Source organism: Schistocerca piceifrons, chromosome X (assembly GCF_021461385.2).
Source record: "Schistocerca piceifrons isolate TAMUIC-IGC-003096 chromosome X, iqSchPice1.1, whole genome shotgun sequence".
Lineage (NCBI taxonomy): Eukaryota > Metazoa > Arthropoda > Insecta > Orthoptera > Acrididae > Schistocerca > Schistocerca piceifrons.
The window spans coordinates 178,427,019-178,432,524 of NC_060149.1; the positions used below are offsets into that span (position 1 = coordinate 178,427,019).

A 5,506-nucleotide genomic window follows, 5' to 3' on the forward strand; every position below is an offset into this window, starting at 1 on the left:
ATTATACATTGTCGCACTGGAAGTCAGATTTGGAAGCTGGAGAGATCTGTAGAGATTAAATAAGAGTCCCTAACCGTTCTTTCCATCAACCTGTCGTCTTGTAAAGTAGTGTCCCCACGGCAGAAGACTGCTCGTTGGTCGTGGGATCTTTTTCGGCGGTGGCTGCTATGCTGTCATTTCGCACTTGAACCTGTGTTTGTGTGGGATTCCACTTGCCCAGGTACAGAGGGCAAGATCTGTAGTGCTGAAAATGATAGTAGGCGACAACTCTCATTAATGTATCCTGTTTGTTTATATTCTAAAATATCACTTTTTACACTGTCTTCTACAACTGTCGACATAGATTTCTTAATTGTACAGTAACTTTTCTGACAACTTATGATATAGAGTACGACAAGTCCGTCCGAAACAGATATACACGTCCAGATCTGAAGAACACCCGAAACAGAGTGACTAGCGCAGCCGAAGTTCTTCTTCTCCCAGGCACGCCAATGCGACCCGAAGGTGTCCGAAGCACTTCGGTTGTAATATCATTTTTCTTATGTTTCTCAAAAGTAGCGAAATTTAATAAACAAAAACGGTAGACTCGTAGAGTAACCATGAGAGACTGTCATACTGAAAACTGTGTTAAATACAATTTAAAGTATATAAGTAACTAATGAGAGAAGTTAGGCGTTTCGGCCGACTAATCCGAAGCAAGTGCAGTACAACTGGCGGACTCTCCCACGGGAATAGCACATACTTGTGCCTCACTCCACTTGTGTACCATATGCTACTTCTCGTGTATCAAGCTGTATAAAGACGAGCTTCTAGCAAGATAAAATACTGGCGGCCACAGCCAGGAATATCACAACGTGTACCTTTATCTGCTTCAAATACACTAACGATGGAGATAATGTCAGTCTAACAGAAATGATCTCTTTGCACCATCTACGTCATTCCTGAAGCTATAATTTTTGTCCAGCTGCCATAAATTCAATAAAATTTTATGCTTTTGGGAATCGTCAATGTCCTTTTTCAGAAGTAATTTCTGATATCAGAAATACTAAGTAGGAGTACCATTATAACACCTGAGACCAATAGGGCACTTACTAGGACGATATTTTCTCCACCATTACAGTTACTGAGGTTTTAATTGAGATATGTAACTCGGCCTTCTCTAGAAAAATTCCATCGCAGATGCTGTATTTTGTACTGTTCCATTCACTCACGCTTCCGAGATGGAACTACCAGCATCGACCTCCTTCTTAATGAGACAGTAGTTGCTAATACACACGGATTAACTGACATCACCGTTGTACAAAATATCAGAAGAAATTACTACTCCAATAATCGATGAGACATCTCCGTGCGGAAAGAATAGTACTGGTGATCTCAGAAATTTATCATTACATCCCTACACTGCCATAGCATATGCTGTATGACTATAATTGTAGAAGTGCGGCAATACAGTGTGCTGCTTCTCGAAGAGGTCGGGGCCTATAGTAATCCCGGAGCATGACTCGGAAACACTGGACTGCTAAACGAATGCTGCCTCATAAATTCAATGTACAACAAATGACGTGTCTTCTAGCACAGTTTGTTTAACCAGACGCGAACTCCCTGCCGTGGGGCCAAGTTCAGACAACGTCCAGGTATAGCAGCAAGTACAGTGTCCTAACAACTATCTACTACAAAACAGCTCAAGACAGCAAGTCTCCACAGAGCACGTCCAATCCTAAGGAGCTCTAAGACAGAAGACAGCAGACTGTCTAAGTTTCTCTACAGCGCCTCTACAGAAAGTCTCGGTTCCCCTCCTCCCAGCCCCTCTTTAAACGGGTGTGGCCAAACGTGCATCTGGAAGTCGCTTTCTTCCATGCCCTTACCAGTCTCCACTTGAATTTTTGTTTTAGCATCGACGCTTCTGGACTATGTCCCTACTTCATCGACGAAACGTGAACCTACGAATTAGTTACATTTTCCGCAGGAACGCACCGTGCCTAATTTCTCAACATGCCGCGTGGGCGTGTCTCAACTTGTGCGGAATCCACTGTATTGTTTATGGTCGTGACGGCCAGGCACAGGACGCCACCGCGTCTCAGGGTTTGCGACTCTCAATCTGCTGCCCCATTTCACTGCCGAATTCTACACAGAAGGCCACTGCAGACAGCTTGTCCTCCACAGGGCTACGCAACTCAAGAGCTTTCTGGAAAGAAAACGGCTTGGTATAAGCATACATTCTCATTCTTTCTTACACTGAGCAAGCACAGCATTGCTTCTACCCGATCACCCATAATGCACAAAGAGTATGAATTTTCTAAGTGTACTTGTCGATGTCAGTCACACAGATGCTCCAACAACGAATTACAGCCTATTTGATATCTCCTTGTAGACGCTTCATCGAGTAATTTTTCAGGAAAAGGCTCCATGGAAGGTGCAAACCACTGCCACATTACAATATTTCCAAACACCCAGTATTTTTGTACTACCATGAGGTGACTTATAGTGTCATTTCGAGTAGTACAAAATTTAGCATTCAGTCAATATCTCCTAATCAACAATCAGATCGAGAGCAGAGGAGTAGTTGCGATCCAGTCAAAGAACATTCCTTCTTGTGATGCTGCCGCAATTATTTATATTACCGCCATGATTATTATTTATTTTTATTGCCTGGCCGCTCATTTATGCATTGAACACGTTGGCCTGGGACACAACAACATTACAATACATCCAAATGCAAAATTACAAATGTCATATGAACAAAACGTTTAAATAACGTGACAGTACTTCATCCCGTAAATTAAGTCAAATGGCAGTCAATACTTTTAAGACTTCAGATCCACTCATTCAGTCAGTCATCCATCCGTAACTATTTTTTTTAAATTAACATATGTTGTGAAATCTTTATACATGTGCAAGTTTTACAGTTGGTTGTCATGCTTATCCAGTAAAACAGAGACTAAGTAATTAATGTATTTATAAGTTGTCTTTTTTAAAGCAAGTTGGTTCGTCATTATTTTTTAAAGCGTGTTTTTACTACAATTAATATTTTCTTTACGCAATTTACTAAATTTCTGTGTAGCTGTGTCTGGAAGTTTTCCTATCCCTGGTGACTGAGTCAGTTTAACAATACATAGATTTTAGGCCTATCTGTGTAAGTCCAGTGCCTGCATATAGTATACACTCGGTAAGTTTCAGTGGTGCAGTAGACGTAAACGGCTTGTGTATGGTATCGACCGTTTTCATTAACTAAGTCATTGCTCATATTTTATAGCAAAATTGTGTAGTTGAAACAAAGAGCCAAAGAACACAATACTTATATAAAATACATTCAGTTGAAACAAATAACCCGTAAAACGAAAAATATGCAAATACAATTAATTTCATTATATGTGAGAATAGGAAAATATATACGTGTGATATATGAGTAGTAAAATACATTGAAATTATAGGTGTATCGATGATTTTCGTCTGAGTGGGTGTTGTTAAGAGTTTATCTGACACTATAGTTTTTTTGTACAACCCTAACGTTATTCATCGATTTGCACTTCACTAGCACTCCAGACTGTATTTCGCTTCCAAGATTTGACTGTAGTTTACGTGGAGACATGTGTGGTACGGGCTGGTTTGTGCCTATGATCGAAATTATCCAAAGTACTGCTTCAAGTAGGCCTTGAGCCTTCAGTTCTTATTGTCAATTTTCATAGATAGCAGATTTCTTCCTCGTCGGTGTGAGATGGAATTCTCATGATGTGCAACAAGGTAAGTAAGTTTGCATTTTTCTTGGCACTCTCACACAGCTGTATTTGTCGAGACAGATTTTTGTTCTAATAGGAAGGGCACATGGGTTTTTGGTGAAAAAGGCAGATAGGATATGGGTCAGCCTACATTTTCTTCAGGTTGACTATGGAATAATGTATATGTCCCTAGATTATGAATCTTCTTGTTTCTGCTGCTCTTGATACTAATTTTCGTGTACCTATTTTTCTTTCTTCATGTCCTTCTTTTCTTGATTATCCTATTGCAGTTAGGTATGGGACATAGGTCGCTATGAGGTAGGTTATCGCAATGGTTGTGTAAGTTTCTTGTTTCGGGACGCGAGCCATTTTGGTGGAGTCCGTCAGTTTTGAGGAGGTGTCAGAATACACTTAAAATTTAGGTTTGTAGCATTAAAGTCACTCCCTGTATATAAAGGACGCTAAAGGATATTGCTAATGGAGCTCTCGGCGCGGCACTTGTTTCATCCGTTTAGTCGTGATATTTCCTGTTGTGCCTCGCTGTTTATCTGACTTTTGTGTTCTCGCTGTTGAGACCCTGTACAACACGTCACTATTATTCTGGTGCCTTTGTCAAGCCGTCTCCGCCCAAGTCTTTAGCTGGGTGCGCCGCGTTGTGGACCCGTCTGCCCGTTGACAAGCTTACTGTACAGCACAAATAGTCAATCTGACACAGAATATTGAGGATGGTTTTGTGCGGGTTCTCGTCACAGATGGAGTATTCGTGGATCATTCCTCAGCTTATGATACAGTGCAGCACAATATCAAAAATGGTTCAAATGGCTTTGAGCACTATGGGACTCAACTGCTGAGGTCATTAGTCCCCTAGAACTTAGAACTAGTTAAACCTAACTAACCTAAGGACATCACAAATATCCATGCCCGATGCAGGATTCGAACCTGCGGCCGTAGCGGTCTTGCGGTTCCAGACTGCAGCGCCTTTAAGCGCACGGCCACTTCGGCCGGCAGCACAATATCGTTTTGCCCAAACTATATTAACTAACGAGAGATAATGAATTTACTAGCTTCATAGGAACTCTCCTTCAGCACCGTAGATTCTACGTCGAACTAGACGGGTAAGTAAACTAGATAGAGAATCCAAAAAAGCAGTCTGCCTCAAGGTAGCGTGGTAATACCAACCTTGTTTAATAAACTAAAACTCCTCCCGAACAGGCCATGAAGGCCCAACGGTACCGACCGGCCGCCGTGTCATCCTTAGCCCATAGGTGTCACTGGACGCGGATATGGAGGCGCTCGTGGTCAACACACCGCTCTCCCGGCTCGATGTCAGTTTCCGAGACCGGAGCCGCTACTTCTCAACCAAGTAGCTCCTGTATTTGCCTCACAAGGGCAGAGTGCACCACGGTTGCCAACAGCGCTCGGCAGACCGGATGGTCACCCATCCAATTCCTAGCCCAGCCCGACAGTGCTTAACTTTGGTGATCTGACGGGAACCGGTGTTACCACTGCGGCAAGGCCGTGGGCCCAACCTTGTTTAGCATCTATGTTAACGATCAACCACAACCTCTTAATACCAAAAGCTACGCTGACGATCTGGCGCTAATATCTCAAGCCAAAGACTTAGTAGAGGGACATCTATCAAATGGACTTCACACGCTCGCGGCATACTACCATAATAACTACCTGAAATCGAAATCCACTAAAACCCAAGTACGCGCTTTTCATCTACGAAACAAAGACGCCGATAGAATATGAAAAGTCGCATGGAATGGCATGGAGTTGGAGTACTG

The 5,506-nt window shown here is 42.4% G+C and overlaps 1 pseudogene; it reads right to left on the reverse strand.

Annotated features, from left to right (window-relative positions):
• Nucleotides 1-5,122: 5,122 nt before the first annotated feature.
• Nucleotides 5,123-5,240, reverse strand: LOC124723645 (annotated as a pseudogene).
• Between the last annotated feature and the right edge of the window lie 266 nt (nt 5,241-5,506).